The following is a 23,179-nucleotide window of genomic DNA, read 5'->3' on the forward strand; positions in this document are numbered from 1 at the left end:
GTCTCAATCTCCTGCCTATAATTCAGCAGCGAATGCACGTACCCACACGGCAGATGGCTACCCTGTCACAAGCATTAATACCCTGTATCTTTCTAAACAAGGGATTTAGGGGATCTTCCTAATAAAAGCTGAATCTCAAAACAATAATTGTGTGAATATAGTAAGTGTTACAGCTGTGTATAATGGTATTTAAAACCAGATTAATTTATCCGCCCTTACTCTGGTCCCACCGCAGTCAGATACGCCTCGGACTCCTGTATGTATGTATGTATGTATGTATGTATGTATGTATGTATGTATGTATGTGTGTGTATTTTTTTTTTCATTTGGTCCTTTCAGAAGTCCAGACACAGAATGCTTAGCGTGTGAAATTAAATACATGCTGTTACCGATGCAAGTGGACCCCAATGGTACAAGGAGTATGTTTTAATCAATCCCCAACCTTAAGACCAGCATCAGACACAAGCATCTTACTTCACTTCCCTGGCTCCAAGGTGATCAACACTTTTGCTTTTCAGATCGAGACCAGATACTTGGTAAACTGCTGCCACCTTCGATTGTACTGGGTTTTGAACTCATGGGCCTTGGATGATAGCGGGTTAATGAATGAATGCACCAGATTTGCAGAAAGTGGAACAAGGCAGAATGCATGCAGACGCTAAGCTGCCATGCAGGCACTGCTTGATGCAGAATATCAACCTTTATGTAGGGTGTTCTTAGTTATTCATAGGCAAATCTATACTAAAGTAATGTTTTTAAAATAACCCCTAAATAGTAATAAAAATCAGCACCACATTTTTTTTTAGGAATAAAACAGTGCAGGGCATGTTACACTATAGAAACACTGGCTTCCATTATCACTCATTGTAATAGTGAATAACACACTTTCTTTTAAAAAATATTTTTTAATTCAATCATGCTATAGATAACCAGCAGCAATATGTGTGTAACCTAGCCATACGTCAACACTTACACATAGGCACAGATACTGTACTGTATATGCATACAGACAGAGAAACATTAAGGGGGGAGGGAGAGGGATTGTGTTGTCTCTGGCCCTTCACCAGAGCAGAATGTCTGCACTGATAAGTCTATAGGTTTTTGAAATCTATTAAGTTTAGAGTATTGTCATCTCCTTCTCCTGTTTGATTGATTACCCCTTTTCCTTATGCTCATTAATCTACTCACCTTATCTTTTATAACACTTCATTTCAGCAGAAAGGTAATAATAAAACCCTCATCCATTATCCTTTTACTCATCTAGTCATGCGGAAATGGTAAATAACAGGATACAAATTGAACTTCAAATCACCTAATTTTCCTCCAAAGGCAAAAGCATATTAAAACCAAACTCAGAATGAGCATCTTTATGGGGCAAAATGCAGGCGGTGTAAATGGTGACATTTAAAATTAAGCAATTTAATGTTTGCTTATTAGGTACATTTATGTAAGAGCTGTTCAATCTATTAAGCTAAAACACTGGTTTGTTTTTATTAGAGAGCAATAACCCAGGAGTCTTATCATCCTAAACCCACAGACAGCTCGTCAGCCCAACAGTAAATCCTGTACAATAGGGCATTTATCTTTTTACATTTATGGCACCGACTAGCTTGCTTTAGTAAGTTGGGCATTCTTCAATTACATTTTACAATGCCTTCATCAGTTTATTTATTGATTTAAAATTTAAATAAAGAAATTTGATTTAAAATTTAAAAAAAGAAATTTGATTTAAAAAAAAAGTACTTAACATGAGACTTTGCCCTTCTATATCCAAAAAACACTGATTCTTTAATCTCAATGGAAATTATTTTTGGGTGATGATGATTATTATTATTATTATTATTATTATTTATTTCTTAGCAGACGCCCTTATCCAGGGCAACTTACAATTGTTACAATATATCACATTATTTTTACATACAATTACCCATTTATACCATTGGGTTTTTACTGGAGCAATCTAGGTAAAGCACCTTGCTCAAGGGTACAGCAGCAGTGTCCCCCACCTGGGATTGAACCCATGACCCTCCGGTCAAGAGTCCAGAGCCCTAACCACTTCTCCACACTGCTGCTAGTTTTTTTTTTTTTTATCTAATTTTCAGTAGGGATGAAGAGCAATGTATGCGATATACTGGCAGTGCATCAATAGATTTTATAAAGCACTGAATTTGGGAAGCTTGCAGAGATGAGCTACACCAGTAGCTTAACTGAATATATTGGCATTGTCGTAGAAGTAGAAATTATTTTAAAGCGAGTAAAATCATTTTAATTTAATATTTTGATCACAAAAATCTGGGTAAACTTTAATGTTATAGAAAGGGATAAGCTACCACCACCTCACAATCTTGCAGGTAATTTGTGGATCCCCTACAGCGAGGTTATACATCCAAGTACCCATACTGTGACTGTGCACCATATTGTTATACTGCAATGCCCTGTACACTCACTGCATGCCAAACACAGGATGTTATACAGCTGTGGCACTATCAAATGTGCAGCCCTGGCCAGCAATTTCATCTGCTTTAAAAGCCCCTACACCTTCAAAAAGCTAACCCCCAAAAAAGACACACCAAAAAACAAGCTCAACGGTACACCAATGTGTATCCAAGACTTATTGGTTTAGTGCCTCGTGTTTGTGCTGTAGTAAGTAAAGTAAAAAAAAAAAAGGCAGCAGAACACCACAGGATCTTGGATTCACAAAATGCTAATAAAAGCGAAGGCTGTGCCACATACAGCTTTTTCCTTTGTGGATGCTCTTTAAAACTATGCGTAGCTTTGCATCCCTTTTCTGCTCTTGCACTCAGAGGTCAACCCCCATCAGTAAATGAGTTCATCAAATTAATGAGGATTCAGATAAATCTGCTGCCTAATGAGCACTAGTACCAATGTGGCCTAGGTTCTGCTCCAGTGCTGCCAAAATCAGCTTGAAGAAACACAAGCACCAGAGCAGAGCTCCTCTTGTGCAAATTCTGTATCCAATTAACATGGATTTGTTGTTGGTTAAAATCAGTGGTACTCAACTCTGGCCCTCAAAATCAATTCCAGTCCTGGTCTTTATAGCAAACCAGGTCCTAAATTAGTTAATTGTCTCTTAGCCGCTTCAATGAACTACGTTAGAACCTGCTTGGAGTAAAAAACCTGGACTGGATTCGATCTCGAGGGCCAGAGTTGAGTACCACTGGTTTAAATGATACATGAGAACAGCACTGTTTCCCCCTCCACGAAGATTTGTGAACAACAAACGTATGGAAAAAAAAATAGGTTGTGTTTTCCAAGATACAAAGAATGTCACTTGTATTCAAAATACTAAATCTCAACATATATCATTGTAATTAAATATTTTAAGACTTCTCTTTTAAGACTTCTATTTTAAGACTTCTCAGATTCAATAAAGGAATCTTGACAACTACTGTTACAAAACATTATGGCAGTTGCCTACATCAACTGGCACTAAATCAAAAGATGTGAAATAAAGTTTTGACATTATAGAAAAAAATGTATATCTATACAATGTTTCTCATAAAATGAAAGGTTAATCATAACTTATGCATAAAGTTTAAAATGCTTTTTTTCATTCATTAAAAAAAGATGTAAATGAAAGTTTAACTAAAACAGGGTGTTAAAAGAGGAAAATCTTTCATTCGCAGATGTTCTGTTCAAAAACTAACTTTTGGGACATTTAGTCTGAATTTACCCTAATAAGGATTAAATCCTTTTTTGTTTTGTTCCCCTGCAGCTTGCTTGCAGCTTAGCCTTTAAAGTCCTAACAAAAGTCTTTTGCGGATTTACAAAAATGCTAGAGTGGTCTTGGGGTTAATTGGAAGAGAAGTGAAGCATTTAATGCATTGACTCATTAAACATTTAGCCCACCAGAACCCATTGTGTTAGGGAAAGAAGAAAAGGCTCTGGAGACCCCTCACTAATAATACAGTAACAAACTAGCTGAAAAATAACGGTTGCCGATTGTTTCACAAACTGCGCAGGGCTCCTTTTATTTGTTTTGCGCAATAAATAAAAAAAGGTTAAATACAATGCAAGGCCTCAAGTGAGCCACAAAGTTGTTAGAAAGAGCTCCTGAACAGGATGAAATTGGATTTTAACTTATTACCCACATATAGGGATCACAGCAGCCACCGGCTCCCTCCCCCAAAAAACTGGATGCAAGCATTTCTTTTTCCCTAAAAGACTCAAGGAGTTTTAACCTTTGAGTCTATAAAGGGCAATGCTAGCTACTTTTGGATAAATCAGAATAAAAGCAGGATAACGGCGACATAAGTGAGGAGAAGACCGTGAAATTTGTCAGACATACGCAAATTGGGTGGACTCAATCTGCCCTTAAACTTGTGATCTGAACAGTAAAACTCTGGCAATTTAGTAATACAGAGGAACACAGATTATTAAACTAAAGTGGGAACTTGTGTACATGTGAAACGGTACAGTTAAATTGTTAAATCTTAGGAATGATTACTGGAGGCAGAGTTTAGCGTTAAATAAATAAATCATTACAGCACAATTTAAAATAGAGAAATTGACAGAGAAAAAAAGGGAACTGTTTTAGTACTTTTTTTGTACACAGGTTACATCAGTACACAACTTAGTCAACTGAAAGCAAAGACTTGAAGTGAAAGACTGAGTTACATTTATGTAAAACACAAACAATGAGGAGCACAGAGAAAATTGAAGAGACAGCTGAAGTTTTGCTGCAAAGTGGTTAAAGACTCTGAAGTATTGTTCCCCCTTTTTTGTTAACCTCCGCTGCATTGTAAGCATCGCAAACATCAGACGTGTTAAGATTACTGACCATTATCTCCTTCATTTTCTCAGCTTTCCCTCATTCCCCTTTGCCATCAAAATACAATTTTGGGGGAGTTGTAGGAGTGCCAAGAAGTAAACTTTCCCTAATCCGCCTATTATTACAGCCTTAATTGGATTGGAAGCGGGGTGGGGTTAAAAAAAAAATATATATAAAATAGACCCCATTCACTCAGTATGACTGCAGTCTTGAAGACTAAGAGCAGAAAGGTGTTCCTGAAAGAAAATCCACAGGGATTCTGGGATTGAAAGGTGACATAACTGAACCCATCAGATCCCAAACATGTAATGAATTGTTTCCTTAAAACAGGAAACTTTCTTAAATATACTCTGCAGATCGGCTTCAACATTAGCAGTAAAATACAGAGTCATTTGAATAAAAATATATCACATGAGTAACTAAATTTCTATTTTTTCACACTATTCACTAGGAGATGCCAAATATTTGTGAAAACATATTGGGATTAAGGCAGTCTTTTTTTTTTTCAGATGGATCGCTTGCTTATTAGCATTTTTACTAAGAATGCACTAATCTGTGATAGAAGTGAAAGAGATAAGCTTGAGCATCAGACTTGGTAGTAAAATCACAAGACACAGGCTGAATCTATCAGCTGTAAAACCTTAAAAACGTCCTAAATGTTTTTTTTTCCCTTATCAACAAATGTGCTGCCTAACCAATTCTCCAGACTCCGTACTTCTATTAAAAAGCCAATGGACTGTTTTAAATTAACAACAACTCTTCTAACTTTTTTTTTTTTACTGTCATTGCCCTGTGTAATAAGAGAAGTTACTCAATAATGTTAATTAAACTCAGATAAACTACTATTAGATATAGCAGGTCATTCAAATTTCAATTAGAAAACAGATGAAACAGTTTGAAGACAAGGGATGATATGGTTATACTTGTAAATGGTTCTTGTGAATGTTTGCGTTTGTATATATTTAAAGAATGACAGGATATATTTAAGAATACATTTCACAGATACCGGCTGCTTCAATTACAAAATCATATATATATATATATATATATATATATATATATATATATATATATTAAAGACAGAATTAAATAATAATGCATAGTGATTTAATTTAATACATTTTTTCACTCTAGTTAATTTTAGGTTTTTTCAAGTGCATGTCTATATTACAATTTTTAACCAAGTCGACTTTCAAACATGCTGTTTACATTTTGTCATTAGCACAATTAAATCTGAGCACAGGCAAGGAAAACAAGTAGCACATTTAACCAAACAAATTTCATATTTCATAAGCCTGACAGCCATTTTGTAGCATTTCAATTTGTAATGATTACCAGGCCAGGCTTTGAATACCCATGGTATTACAATGTTAAATGTTAGTATGCTAGTAATATACACCCACTTCATGGCTATAAACACAAAATTAGAGCTATCAATATCATATGTGCATGAAAAAAATAAGTGCAACATATGGATAGGCTGACAAGACTTACTCCTTATACTCCAGATTCAAGGTTCAAGAGATTCATAAATTAATAAGCGTTTCTCTAGATACATGTATATATAGCGTGTCTCCACTGTATCCCTTTCATCAGAAATATGCATTCCAAGTAGTAGGTAATACTCTTTATCACACTCCTTGAATGTCCACTTAACCTCCAATTCAGATTTAGTGATTATTGTAACCTAGTTATACATTTACACTATCCAAGTTATGCACTTGATTACCATTCTCAAAACATGATGATTGGGTAGTGTGCACAGGGTGTAAGAGATAAGAAACAAGACTGGTTGGTATTTGAGAAGCAATAATTAATTAACCGATGAAAAGAAAGCACAAACAAATTCCTGCTGCCTGCAATACAGGAAAGTGTTGATGAAAAAAAAACAAACATTATATATGTTATTATATTATGATATATATATATATATATATATATATATATATATATATATATATATATATATATATATATGACACACAACAACAGTTTAGATACATCAATGGAAATGTATAATTTCTCAAAATTTTACAAAAACAAAATTATAGGAAAAATCTTTTATAGCTAGAGTTTTGCTTTTACGGATGAGGGGAAAAAAGTTATAAGAAACAGATGTCTACAATTACTTATTGAAGCTTTTTTTTTTTTTTTTTTTTGCAAAACTCCCAAAATGCTCATTCAAAATTATTCATACCCTTTGATGTACTGTCTACAAGGTCATAGAAATTTCAATATGATAATGCAGAACCTAATTCTAGAAAAGTCTAGGAAATGATGGATTGTAGGTGAACATTCTTAAAAGCATAAAAGAGTTGGGCATAGGATGATTGTTGTCATAACCAATAAGTCAATATGGGAACAAGTAAAGAGCTATCTGAAGACCTTAGGCAGAAAATTATTTATTGTCATAAAACTGGAGAAGGATACAGTAAGATTTCCAAGCATTTGAGTATCCCAATTGCAACTATTGCTTCTATTATCAAGAAGTACACGACTCATGGTACTGTCACAACGCTCCCTCTGTCTGGAAGAAAGAAGGTTCTTTCACCAAGAACAAGAAGAAGAAGAATTGTGAGGAAAGTTAATAACAATCTGAGATTGACTGCCAAAGATATTCAGAGTGAATTGGCTGCAAGTGGGACTGGGGTTTCCATTTCAACCATAGGTCGAGTATTGCATGGTGAAGGTCTCAATGGACACAGGCCAAGGAAAAAGCCACTCTTAGGAAAACGTCACAAGGACAATCGCTTAAAGTTTGCAAAACAGGTCAAAGGTTTTGTGGAGTGATGAAACAACAAATCAAGCTATTTGGTCACGCTGATAGTCGTTACATTTGGAGAAAGTCTGGTGAGGCATACAAAGAAAAGAACACCATACCTACTGTCAAGCATGGAGGTGGTAATACTGAATATTTAAACTATGAGCGAATATCCGAACATGAAAATCCTGTGTTAGTCCTAGCACTAATTATATATATATATATATATATATATATATATATATATATATATATATATATATATATATATATATATATATATATATATATATTAGGGCTGTCAATTAATCGCAGTTAAGTTCTGCGATTAACACGTAAATATTTTTAGAGATGAATTATTTTAACGCACGTTAATCGCATTGCTGTGTCTTGAGCCTTTCGGCACACCATACTTCAATCCCGGCCGCGCCAACATTGTATTGAGTGTCTGAGTGCAGTTATTGTTTAAATAGAAAGTTAGTCACTGAACAGCTTTATGGAGCAAAGCACTAAAAATGAATGGGATTTTTTTTTTTTTTTTGACGGCTCACTTGACAGAAAGACGCTTACTCTGATACTGTCAAAGTGAGTTCCAGTGTCACACATGAGTACATCTAGTCTGCTGCATGCTGAACACACCTTCCTGTCTCAAAATACACTAGCAGCTCTTCTGCTACAGACAATAACAACAAATTAAACCCACCAGTTTTGACAGAAATGCAGGATCGCTGCAAGCCCATATCAAGAGAAGTATGATAATATATCTATATCTATATATATCTATCTATATCTATCTATCTATATCTATATCTATATATATATATTAAATGAGTTAGGCTGCGCTGCTCTATTTTTTTTTTTTTTTGCGTGTAGTATGTAAAGCCTAACAATTGTTAGTTTGCAGTTTTTGGATATGATGACAGGTTTTTTTTTATGTTCTCTTCAGAATTAACAGTTAATTTCCTGTTAAGTGCTTACTATAGCTGCATATTTATAATTTTATTTAATATATATATATATATATTTTTGTTCACAATCACATTTAAAAATAGATATCCTATGTATTATGTTTTCTGATCTCTGTATGCTGCTGATCAAGCTTGAACCGCACATTTTATTGTGGTGGTTGTATTTGTAATTTCTAAATTATTGCCTCTAGTAAATTTTGGTGGTGGTCTCAATGGGTAAATTTCCTGGCTAAATAAATACATAAATAAATCCATACATTTTAAACAATTTTATTTACAGTTAAGGATAATAAAAACAATAGCATCAGTAATAAAACAAATTTAAATTAGATGGATGTAGTAATTGTAACAATTTAATGTGCGATTAAAACCGAGATTAAGATTATTAAAAAAAAAAAATATATATATATATATATATATATATATATATATATATATATATATATATATATATATATAGGATGCAGATCAGATGCATTTCCATCTCAAGTTGCTTGGACAAACAAATTGGTTTCCAAGAGGAGCTGTTACTGATGAATTGGGCAAATGTTCATTTTTTGATTGTGTAGATTTTTTAAAATAATTTCTCATTCACTTCATTAAAAAATCTCAATTATAAAAAGTACAGTAATCCGTTGTGTATCCGCCCATCATATATCCGCCATGATCAATCTCTTCAGCTATGTTAGTTTATTATTGAACAGAGAAGAACAGTTCAGAGATTGTAGATCCCACCAAAGTTTTTGTACACTGTTTTGTATGTACTCCGTGCGCTGCCATTGCTGGTAGTGTCATGTGAGCTGTCCAGTGTGTTGATATGTAAATAAATCCTGTTCGTCTGCGGGGCGTATCAACTTCAACCTCTGTCTCCGTCTCCTGCCTGTCACTCAGCAGCGAATCCATGCACCCACACGGCAGACGGCTACTCTGTTGCAAGCATTAATACCCTGTATCTTTTCTAAACAAGGGATTTAGTGGAGTGCCCTAATAAAAGATGAATCTCAAAACAATAACTGCGAATATAGTAATTTTTCCAGCTGTGTACAATGGTATTTAAAAACAGGATTCATTCATCCGCCTTTTTACATATCCGCCCTTACTCTGGTCCCACTGCAGTTAGATATGATGGATTACTGTATACACCCCTCTTAAGCAAAATTTCATAGCAGCAAAACATTTCAGCAAACTGCAACTCTTTTCTACCCAATGTTAATATGGTATTTGTTGGTACCACAATGTCACTTTACTTAAAAACAAAGATTCTAAAACCCTTTAATCCCTGTCAACCATAAAAAAAAGTCACAACTGAGTGGCCACAGTCTTTATGGATGTGCCATTTCATCCAGACTGGACGGTTCATTGGTCATAATTACTATAAGAACATGGCAGAGAATGCACTCTCTGTGAACGTACTACTGGAATCGACTGTTTCATGTCCAGCTTCCACACATCTAGAGGTTTTAGACTATTCACACATTGCTTAATGTTCATCTAAGTTAGTTAGGATTTACCTCTTTACTTATCTAACAACTAATGTAGCTGAGTTTATAAACATTGTATTATTCTTATTGCTATTACTATTATTATTATAATTTTGATGATACACTTCATAGTATATATATTTAATAGGTATGTGAAGAATTGCTGTTACAATTCATTTATATTAAAAAGGTAAATAAGACTACCTGAACACCAAAGCATTTTCAATATGTGATACACAAGGCAACCATGTGAGCCATAAAAAAAAAAGTCTATGATTTAATATAGCACACTATCAAGTGTTAATTCTGTAATGCACTTGGCTGTTCTCTAGGGGCCAATATTGACAGCACCATGAAATTGACGTTTTTACACATTAATATCCTTTTAACAGACTAGCACCTCTGGGCGTGAACGGTAAGCCATGAGGCACACCCCACCTCTGTGACAAGCTACTTAAGAAGAAGAAAAAAAAAAAAAAAACACACACTTACTTGTGATAATACCACTTAATACTACCTACTGAGAAGCCTTGTTTAATTTAAGGAATTACAGACTTTGTCAAAACATAACAAACATTCAAACTCTTGACTGACTGACTGACAGGACTTCCGCTAGCTATGCAACCAGTCTTCCTGTTGGTCTCAGCAAGGGGAGTTTGGCTGACCTGTACTCCCATGACAGCAGCTCCACACCCCAGAAAAAGTAGGAACTAAATCCTTATGGGGAGAGATGTACAAAGATAAGAGGTACCCCACCCCCCACCTCCACACACATTATATATATATATATATATATATATATATATATATATATATATATATATATATATATATATATATATAAAATAGGTATTTTAAACAGTTTATCTTGAATTCAGTTTTAGCCTTTTATTTTAAATTGCGGAATAACACAGAATTATTATTATTATTTTTTTTATTTTTTTTTAATCCGAGAATTTCGGTTTTTTATATTGCAGAAAACTAGGATCTGTGATAATTACTAAACATTCACCTGATATATGAATCAATCAATCATTACTTTTCTTCAAGTAAACCCCTCGAGTACAAATTCTCATTTGCAAGAACGCCTGTTACCAGACTGTGCCTTTTAGAAAGTGCTACGTTTGTAGCCCAAAGTAATAATGAATTGTACGTCATATGACAGATATTGATGCGTGTTGTTGTTATGTTTAGCAACAGTGATGTAAACACTAGGGGTTGTGCATCATATAGCTTAGCATTTTGCTTTTCAAAATATATCCAAATGTAATACCAGCACAAATGCCCAAAAATTAGGTACCAGCCCATTTTTTCACACACAATACAAAAAATACAAGCCCAATTGGGTGTGAACCCGCCCAATCTGGCAACACTTCGGTCCCGCTCCCTGCACAGCTGTGCATCTGATACAGAAGATATTTATAAATGCATCTTGACAATTCCTGCCGTACATTTCTCTCCAGTAAAATGTGTCCATGTATGACGGTATCATCTCTTCTGCTGTGACCTGCATTGTTTTAAATTGTTTCTTAACATGGGCCCAGTAGTTCACGTTGTCCAGCTGTAAACTGCAGTCAGTTTGATAAGTGCGGGTATTCTATAATGCAAATAACGTCTTTCTCACCACTGTAAAGCGGTAGCACAAATCTGGTAGCCATACCTCCTTACCCGGCATAACAAAGGATGATAAATACATTTAAAATTAAAGAACAGCACTGTCACCCGATACTGCTGCAGGTCTTGTGAGGAAGGTTCTGTGTGATTTAAAGGCAGACTCGTTTGTGTCGTGTCATGATGAAAATGGCCATTAATATTTTACATTAAAATGTAATGAACAAACCAAGAATTACAAGTATAACGAATCAAATAAAGAAAAACTGCACGTTTACGGCAATGTTCAATTCAACATCTATAAAAAATATATATATATATATATCTTTTTTTATTGATGCATTTTTGGTTTTATAAATAAATAAATAAATAAATAAACAAAAAGTTAAATGGAACTATTTTTTCTTCGCTCAAAAATAGTTTGAGCTTTGCTTTGTGACTTGCAACACACCCGGGGCGTGTTGATATTAGAGTATATCACACACCCTGTTGTGCCTTATTGCTTGCATATACACACACACAGACACACATTAACAAAATTGTGAAAACTTTATATATTGTTTTCCCATTGAGATATGATATACCTTTTGTTTTGCAATTTGGTATTCTTAACCTTTGCAATCTACCAGATTAGACCAAGAAATTCCATTTACAGAATTCCCTCCTAAAACGGAGAAACCTTGTTTGTTTATTTATTTATTTATTTATTAATCTTGCACGCCCAACATTCTAGCAATGCTACTGCATTTAGCCAAGGTTATGTTCACACCTGGCAAATAACAACATGATAAAAACGAGTGCACAAGTCAAAAGTCAATTTTATTATCCACTCCTTCTGGAAAGGAGAGTGCATCAAAAGATGTTTCGATACTCAGCTAAAAATACATTGAGTATCCTAATATTCTTTGTTTTACTGTGTGCAAACTTTTGTTGTCCTTCTCCGGAATACCATCTTGTTTCTTCATTCGTCAAGCTGCAGCAGCAGAGTGTTTGAGCATGCACTTGTTCAGAGGAAGACATTAGTCATCATTAGCAGAAGCACTGACACCAAGTCTAAGTGCTTTCCCACAATGACCAAGTGGCAATCATCTTTCCCCCACACTGTCACTGCTGATTAAGCTTTTCTTTCATGAAAATTTAATTTGCAGCGTTCCCCGAGCCTTATTTTACATTTCTGCAATAACAAAGCATGTCAGCGCCCAGACTGCAAATGCAACAAAATACTTCACACATGAAGTAGAAGATGAAAAGGTTCAGCCTGCTCAGCTCTGCCTTTTATCCTTAAGAATTATATACATATATTTTAAAGAAGGGTGTCAGGTTGTTGACAAAAGCAGTACATACTGACTCGTACAAAATGTGTGTGCACTGGCCTTTGAATGTAGCATTCTATCAGTGATACTTTGGAAGTGTAGCAATTAGTGAAATCTCACACTCTTTGAAGCATAGCAGTGGCTTTTGAAACCACTGTAGTGTTTTTGAAAAGCACACAGAATGCGGGTTCAAGAAAGAATACTGTGTGATGCCTGCAAGCAAAAAAACATGCGCTGAAAGTGAATAGGTTACAAAGATCTACCAGAAAGAGCATTATTTGCAATTTTACCATATATCTAAGAAAGAATAACTGTGGCAATAATTAATCCTGGCATGCAGCATCATAGACTATATAAAGCCATGCGCAAATAATTCAGAGTTTTATTTGCTTTTTTTTGTTGAAAACATCATGTTTACTCAAACTGAATACTGTAAAACACACCATCTTCCCATGTGACAGTGACCTCCCTAGCACTGCTGAAAGCATCTCAGGAGAACCTTAGTAAAATATTTAAAAACACAGATCTTCTTTAGTGCATTCATCACAGTCGTTGCTGTGTTTGGATGTCAGATTCCAGCAGATTTAGAAAAAAAGAAAAGCCATACAAGACATTCAGCAGCAATGTCATGACCCAGCCTCAGACTTCTGTTCTGCGTAACATCATAAACATTGTTAAAGAAATCATAGCAATAGCTTATTTTAGGAAACTCAAAACGTTTACTCTCCTGTTTCATTTCAACTTGTTTAAAGTTTTGTTTTAATTGTTTGCATGTGTGTGTGTAGAGATTTCAGCTGCCACAGAAAACTACCGATCTGCATCAGAAAATGCTGCAGCAGTCAAGTATTACGTATGTATTTTATTTACAAAGTGAACAAAAACAGAATGGGCAATTTGTTTTCTGTAACATTGGAATTTTAAAAATATTTGTTTTTTGCATTGTATAATACAAGGTGGTTATAAAAGTCAACTGTCCTTATCGCACAACTGTTGTGTAAAAATAAACAAAACAAAAGACGATGTAAAGTGGCAGATGGAAGTCCCTAGTGGTCAAATACTGTAATTGCATTTTATATTGAAGGTCCACACAGACTGGTGAAAAAGGAAAACCAGAACTCCATATGCAAGTTGCAATGCTGAACTGACAAATATGAATTTCGTTTTTACTTTTGTTGAAACTAAATCGAGAAAGGCTTGTGTGCAATAATGACACTGCCCTCTTCTTGAGGAACAACAAACTGAACGCACTGGAGAAGTTAAAAGAACAGTCTGTCCTCAGAATCCTTTTACGAATGCTTGTCACTGAGAGGTTGAGTGATTTATTGACCATACTGGGATGCACTCTGTCAGTGCTGAAGGAAATATGAGTGAGGGTTGTGGCTCATTGATAATGACATACCTGCCTCAGTCCTCTGTTATCCATAGTACAAACTATCCAAAGTGAAAAATCAATAGCCTCTTCACACTGGCTCCTGTCACTGCCCTCTTTGATTGTCAGCTCCCATCTAAGGTCAACTCTGACAAGAGAGGGGCAGTGACTGCTTACATGCTTTTTAGGACAACCTAATGATACAGGATTGCCAAACAGAACAGTACACCTCTCCCCTCCCTCTCCTCCTCATCAATTAGGAGCAGACCAGACCTGCCCATAAAAATGTAACCTAGACAGTCAAAACTGAATGCGGTCCAGCTGTACAGGGCATTGCCCTCCGCGTACTACAGGAAATCCACTGACAAGTTAAGCAAAACAGAAAGTTGTAACTGTCATAATCTGAAATTGCACTTTTCACGCCAACAAGGGTGTTATCAGTCAGGGCAAGCCCTTGAACACATGGCTCAAGCATCCTTCAGTCACCCTCATCATAAATCCTAAAGCAAAAGTGCACGAAAAACTCCACGTGGTAAGCAGCCAATAAATCTTCTGCCAATAAATCTTCTGCCAATCTTCTGGTCGCACAACTAATAATTTTTTTTCTATTAAAAAAAATTTAATTAATGAAGCACAGAGGCACCTTCCTAGAAGAAACCATTCATCGTATGAGTCCAGTTCTACAAAGCTGGTTTTCATGGACAACACATTTTTTTATAAATAAATTCTATAACCTTCAATAAACTACTTCATTCTTACTGATATTTTGGTCTGCATTTACACACACAACACACATACAATTAAATAAGCGTTTCTTACATACAAAGTGAGAGGGTACCTCCATAAACCACCAGATTTTCATACAACATATTGTAAAGTATGTCCTTTTCATCATAACTGGCTAAGCATGACACTATTAGGTTGTACTAAAGAATGTCATTTCTAACAGACTCCCACCTTTCATCCATAATTTCACAAAATACAGAGTAACCAATGTCCATTTGTTATTTGATATTATGAAAAAGTAGGTCTCCACAACCTGCATTTACAGCATGCAGAAAAATGTCTTGTAACCACTGTTCATAAAATGTACACTATGCCCACCAGAATTCAAGCTTTATTGATCTTGGACACCTGTATAACCATTACTGAGGTGTGACTTGTAAAACTTGTAGTGGCTCCGACTGCTATGCAGTGGCATTTCTCTGCTATTTGATTAACAGTTCTTAGTATATAGCATACAATAACAAGTCATTTAAGCATTAGCTGCATAGAGAAGAACATGTCTACTATACATCCATGGCTGGGGACAATACATAGTTCAGGGTTGGGTATCGGCTTATACCCCAATTGAGATGCAACAGGATACCCACGTGGGATTTGGAAAGCAACCAGCTGTGTATTAATAATTACCTTTCACAACGTTTAAAAAATATAGAATTAGCACATCTGCTAACATGACATCATCAGTTCAGCTATGCACAGGCATTGTCCTGCAAATCAATTAGCACCTGTGGTCATCATTATTAGCAAGTTGGGTGATCTCATGCCACCATAACAACTTGAAGGCACCACAAATACCATAAAATGTTGGAGTGTCTATGCATTTTCAAAGGCATCAAAATGTGTGATAGTGAGTTGTCCTTACTCAGACAAGGGTCAGATTCAACCCATAGCACCTCAGGTGAATTGAGATCTTGTGATTGCACAGACCTTGGCTATGAGGCAGGTATACCTAAATGTTATTAGTACACTAATAACATTTGCTGCACAAAATTTCAACTAGAATATATTGTTTGTGATTTTGAGAGATCAGATGATCCAGCAATCAAGTCCCACCACCTGCTAGGCAAAAGTTATTGACGAAGCAGAAATTAAAACTGAAAATATGGACTTTTTGTTCTAATTCCACAAGAATCCAGCTGACAACAATCAGTTACAACTTCACTGCTAACTTGCCTTTCAGCACAAAACTAATTAATATACATCAGTCACCGGTTTTGTACCAATTTACATGATCTCTTTGTCATTTCCAACTGCAATAAAAAAATAAAAAACAGCTGGAAATAACTAATTGGAAGGAAGTACTTCATTGTTCTCAATCCCAATAATAAAACCAATAAATACCAACCTTCAAAATCAATATAATTAAGTGCCCCCTGGTAACACTGATATAAATATATAAAAATTTACCCTGTATGTATGAAAGTAACACTCATAGTAATACACAGGCACTGTGTGTTGCAAGGCAAGTCAAACATTCCCACAAACCCCAGGCATATTCCAGGCAAAAGTAATAATAAATGGCAGCTTTTAAAAGTATTTGGATGAGTCTCTCTGCAGACCTGGTAAATGTGTCAGCTCCTTTTGGGGGCTTATCAGATAGCACAGTGAAAGGGCATGGACAGTGTCCAGTCACGGCAGGAGAATCACTGTGAAGCAATCACACAGACAGATCAAAGATTTCTCATTGTAGACCAGAGACCAGTCTTCAGCACGTTTTTTTTTTTTTTTTTTAAATTTAAAAAATATATAAAAGACTCTTTAAGATCTACAGATAATCCACTATAAAATCAAATCAGCCTGTGTTTACTTGGCACAGATTCATTACATATGATGAGATCGCCCAGGCAGTCAAAAAATGCTACTCTTTTGTGCAGTCATTATTTTCCCAGCCTTCCCCTCCTGTGATGGCCAAGAAGCTTGCCTGTGAATTATACCTGAAGCTAAAATTGTGAACATTCTGACCCTGTATACAATTGTGCCAGACGAACATGTTTTAAATGTTTGAACTGTTACGGAATCTCATGTGCAGTTAGTCAAGAAAACAAGAATCAACCTATTTATATAGAAAGAGTATTCCTAAAACAAGCTGCTATTACAAAGATGGAAATAAGATTCCTATTGCATAGCAGTTTCACCCACTCCAGGTTTTACTGCGAGCTTGATTGACCATGGTTTATAGGTAATAAGCTCAGGTGTCTCATTAAACCTGCAGTAAAACCAGGAATGGATCAAAATGATATGCAATTTGAGTCTTATTTCCAGCCTTGTATTATTACATATTCTAGTTTACACCAGCACACAATTATATGTGCATACAGAAAGCACAGTTCGGAATTGTACACTCAATCTTCTATTAAACCACGTAAGGGCACAGAGGCATGAGTGATGGGAATGTTGTGCTGGCATGGGGAATCTACACCCTGTCAATTACCCCACAGCACTATTAAGAACAAAAGCTAAACCAAATAAGGGTCATTTTCAATAATTTAATTTTGTGTTGATGATGTGAGGAAGAAGCCAAACAATTATCTACAGGAGGGAACAGAAATATACAAAATAGGCTGATAAACCTATATGGCAATTTATGTTATTCAATTTGCATTTAACTTGTAATATAAATGGACAGTTCAATCTCATATTGCTATGAGATGACTGCTTCAATAGTTACACTTTTTCTCTAAATGCCTCTAGAACAGGGGTCTCTAACCCTGGTCCTAGGGAGCCACAGGATCTTCTGGTTTTCATTCCGACCAAATTCTCAGTTAATTAATCAAACCAGTTGTTAATTAATTAATTAGGCAGGATTAACATGTGTTCTAGATCTTTCACCATTAAGACACATATAAAACCTTCAGGACTGGGGATCACCAGTACCAGGGTTGGAGACCCCTGCTCTAGAATAACACAAGTTTTGGAAAACAGCTACATTCACTATAAACACTTAGCATAGTCCCCAGCCCTTCTCTGGGTGATTCATATAAAAATAATGCTACATCACAACAGTTGCAGAAGGCTTTTTGATCTCAATAACAAACCAATCCTTTAAATAAACTTAACATTAGAGCTGTCTTTGTAGCCTACTTTTTCTTTCTTAATCGGTTATGACATTTCTGTAAACATTAAATAGACTGGACCTGCAATAAAATAAAATAAATACTTTCACCCAACAATCTACAATATCTGTACTGAACATTTAAAAGCTGCAATACATATAGCAGACCCTGACACCTATGTGATACCACCATTTCAATGTTCTTTGGATAAGATAGTTCAGATGGCTTGTATTGGCTGAAAATGATGTCACACCAAGATTAGTGATACTAGTAATACATTTTATAATATATAGTAAAATGAGAATTAAAAGAACAGAGTGCTGTAAGAAACAAGCTTATTCACACTCCATTCAATGTCAGAGTGACCAGGAAGCCCACTCATGGGCAGCCTCTTGCGGGGTGGATATCGATTTGTATAGCACACCCTGTGCAGATACCAACAAACGGGAAGATTAATTTATTTATTAATAACTACACACACACACACACACAAGGTCTTATAAGGGGCTGATTGCAGCTCTATTGATTTCTCTCTCTCCAAATTACTATTGTCAGACTTTGTTGTTTCAAACCATTCTTGCTCCCCTGCTATTTTACCTAAACTACGTAGTGTCTCTGGCTGTCATAATACTAGACAAGAGTCGCAAACCATAGTGCCACCTTCACTTTAGAATAAATAATAAAAAAATGTGTTTCCCAGAAAAAAACAGCTGTTAACATATAATGGCCAATTAACATTTTATAACACCTAAGTGTTGTAGGAGTCTAAAAAAAAAAAAAAAAACTAGAAGTGTAATATGCCTTTACACAGACACATTATTCTGCACAATATCATAACACTTTTCTAAATCAGAGCAATTCTATATTAAAATAACACGATCTTTGAATTCCTAATATAACAAAATATCTGAGTAATGCTGCATATTTGTTTTGTTTGTTTCCCCTTACTAGTGTACACCCTCCACATAGAAGTCCAAAGGAAACAAGTGCAAGCCTGAAGGACAACTCTGAAATGTGAGCAGTTTTACAAAAGTATTACACTTGCTATTTCAGTTTACCCCTCTGACTGCTAGCAGCTACATTTCTGGTTTTCTGACAACTTAATATGGACTGCAAAAAAGGACAAAATGCCTGCAAACCTAATTAATCTTAAAATATCAAGCATTTGGGAACAGTTTCAATATCCAAGTAAAAAAACAATACATTTGTCAATTTCGATTCTAGCTATTCTTAACAGTAGGCTACTAAACAGATGGAAAACCTCTTGGCCTAGCTTTTGCAATAGCAAGCCTCTTCACTTTTGTTTGTTACAATCTGTAAAACCTAAAACTGAAATTAGAAAAACACACACACACACCACCAACACCAACACCAACATTACAGATTGGAATAATATATCATAATATTAGAGGAAACGTATCATTTTAAAAAGCTCAAATAAAAACTAATAATAATAATGTATTTATCCACACATCAGTAGCTGAAGTTATTTTCACTTCTGACATTAATTGAACAAAAGGAGACTGAATTATAAATGCATGACTTTCTTGTCTTCTTATTATGGTTTAAAGCCAAACAAATCGTGGTTGGCTCTTCAAGCAGATTTTTTTTTTTTTTTTTTTTTAAAGGGCCTGAAATTTAACAGGATAACTCGCAAAAGAATCATGATGCAGCATCATTTATCTGTTAACGTAAATAGGATTACAACTGCCAGACTCGCAGGAGCATTTACTAAAACTATTAGCTTGGCTTTATACAAAGCAAACACAACACACACCACTGAATCATTCGTTTTCAAATCTACTCTTTCCCTGCAGCATTTTGAGCTTAATCACCAGTGCAAGAATGTATGGAAATGACAGGGAATGGGCAACAGCTATTTTCCCCATACAGCATTTCTATAAATGGAAACATAGCGTTTTAGGATGTTGAACATGACTTAAGGAATGTACAGGACAATAACAAAACACAACATAAACTAATTGAATCTTTGGTGGACGCAGGCTTCCATGTTGCTTTACTGTGATCTCTTTTTGTTTTTAAATTACAGCACATTGCTACTTTCATTTTCATATTCCAGTAATCTGAAAATATTTTTTGTTTCAATGTTTATTTGATCAATTACCGAAAGTAGCTTAAAATGCAGGAATCTAAAACAACTACCTTAACTCAAGACTGCTACAAGGTGAAATGCTGACAGATCTTATTTAGAGGTAGGTCTAACAAACAACTGAAGTTCTTTACATAGTGTAAATTCAAACAAGTATGAACTGTGTAAAAGGAACATACTTCATAATCTGCAGTCACATGAAAGTAATTAATGAACAAATAACAAAGGGCACACCTTTCTTAAAAAAGCATACATCTTAATAAAAACATACATCTTGCATCCTAAATCATAATAATCATAATAATAATAATAATAATAATAATAATAATAATAATAATAATAATAATAATAATAACAACAACATACCATAGGGCTTACTTATTAATACACTTGATGCAAGATTCATGCATCCTGGAAATGTTTACTATACAATTTAAGTAAAATATTAAAATATTGTATTTAAATATTGAAGAATCCTTAGACACTAGGTTTATTTTTTTCATGAGATCATATTACTGATGAATGAACTGCTATGAATTATAACAGCAGCATTATAGGCTACATTTACATTTTACAAACTATTAATCTGTTTTAAATATATAATACTATCAAGATTTTCTTTAGTTTATTTAAAAAAATAAAATAGTGGCTAGTAAAAAAAAAAACGATATACTAATTGACTTGTTAACGGACTTAACCAAACAAACACGACGTGTTTTAGTTAAAGGGAATGTCCAACAACCTCCCTAATGAATTTACTGCCAAGTACTACCAGACCTCCGCCTCATTAACTCAAGTATGATTAGAGGCTTTGAGGAGTGAAAATAGATAAAGTGTGTCCGAGGGCTTCAAGTGCTTTTCATTGAACAAACCTATATTTACTTCGTTCTTGCACTGAATACAGTATCTTCTAAACCGAGTCTATCCGCTTCCCCAAAATAACAAGAGGTGCTGATATGCTCTTACGAAATTAAACATGAAGTTAGAGGTGATAAGGGCTCTTCAATTACAACCTCTGATGTTGTCTCTTTAAATATTTCATTCCGACAAGTTCCGTTGCCGATAAACACAATGTCACTTTAACAAAGCAGACGACTTCCTTGAAACATATTCACAGGCAATATTTGCTTTATGACCTCCATTACACTCGTTTATTTGACAAAAGTATTTAACTGCATTTTTATATTGTAAGAGTTAAAAACGCATTAATTTTGAAAACCATCTACGTAAATCCTTTTGGATTATTGTACATTTCATTTATTATCGTATCACGATGCTTCTCTGAATCAAAATAATATAACAAAAAAAAATACAACATGCATTTAGATTGTATTATTAACCTCCACGTATTGAAAGACTATACATAATGTAACCATGTTAAATGTTTACTGACGTCCCGTCATATAATAAGCAGATATCTCTAAAATCAACAGACAGTGGTTGTATTTCATCCTTGTGAAAACACAGACTTTCTGAAAAAAAAAAAAAGATTATTTTATCATTCTTCGTTGCAGTAATGTTCAGCGCACGCGTCAGTTACATATGCGGTCCACGCCTCTTGTTTAGCTGGTCCATTGGCTGCGGGGTTGTTTGGCCTATTAAAACCTAAACAGTAGCTATTTGCCTTCCCGCCTACCAAGATGTCAACACTGAATACAACAACAAACAGACAACAAAGTGCCCCGTGTTCAATAAACAACTCAATTAGCACCAATGCGTTTGTGCGTATGCGTGTGTAATGAATGAAGGCGAAACAAAAGATGAACAGCGGGTTGAAGCGGACTGCTTGAATGACAGCTATATTTATCGAATGGTCTATTCATTGGAAGAAACTCGCTTCCCAGATGTACCCAACAGATAAGGACACAACAGCACAACATTGTTTTGGTTTATTTTGGCTGTATCTGTGTTGTAGCTTAATTCCCAGTCTTAGCAACTCATAAACAAAATCTGCAAACCGCATCTGATTAACATACGTTTGGTAATTAAAACAGAGGCGAGGGAACACAGTTGTCACTAATTTACATTTACTAATCACGACTATCTTTTTAAATATATCAAAAAAAAAAAAAAAAAAAATAGTGGCCTAAGCTATAAACACGGAAGACCATTAAAATGAAACTATATAAAATTAAGGCCTTGTTTATTTTTTTACGCAATTAGGCTACTTTGCTAATTCCATGTTCTAAAAATGTTTAAACTCAGTATGAGCCTATAATACCGATCTTTAAATGGTAATCTTATAGAACCTAACAGACGATGAATAACACACAAAACAAAATTAACTTATAAATGCAACGATGCAATACGAGCAAATTGATGGTAAATTTATAGGCTACAGTTTATTTCTAGGGAAAAATGAAGACAAATATATAACAGACACAAGGTTTTGGTAATTTATATATATATATATATATATATATATATATATATATATATATATATATATATATATATATATATATAAAATAATAATTCCTTTAACATTTACACCGAGGAACCAATTATAATTGGTTACTGAACTTTACATAACTGGATATTTTAATACGATATATACCACCAATATAAAACATTTAAAACTGTATAAAGGATACATTTTATTCCAGAAAACAATCCTCAGACTATTCATAATAATACAAACGAAAACAAGATTCTCACCCTACTTAAAGCCCTAAGGAAGCCGGATTTGTTATTAGTATTATTATTCCTTAAAAATTCAAACATCTAATGAGACAGGAGAGTCTTATTATGAGAAAGATTACATACACGGGTGTCTTTTTTTAGCAGTTGATTTAATCATATTCCAAGCTACAGACGCAATCAAAAATATTAAGTATTTTCAGTATGAATATAAACCGCTACACGTTTTAAATTGATGATCCCAAAATGAAGTGTTGCATTGAATTAGTAAGGTAATAAGCACATTAACACAGGG

At 34.7% G+C, this 23,179-nt stretch overlaps 1 protein-coding gene across 5 annotated transcripts in view; it reads right to left on the reverse strand.

Moving 5' to 3' along the window:
• The window catches only part of LOC117420647 (lipopolysaccharide-responsive and beige-like anchor protein), a 311,185-nt gene that overhangs the window by 88,363 nt on the left and 199,643 nt on the right, over positions 1–23,179 (reverse strand). The window lies entirely within an intron of this gene.

Source organism: Acipenser ruthenus, chromosome 1 (genome assembly GCF_902713425.1).
Source record: "Acipenser ruthenus chromosome 1, fAciRut3.2 maternal haplotype, whole genome shotgun sequence".
NCBI classification, from domain to species: domain Eukaryota; kingdom Metazoa; phylum Chordata; class Actinopteri; order Acipenseriformes; family Acipenseridae; genus Acipenser; species Acipenser ruthenus.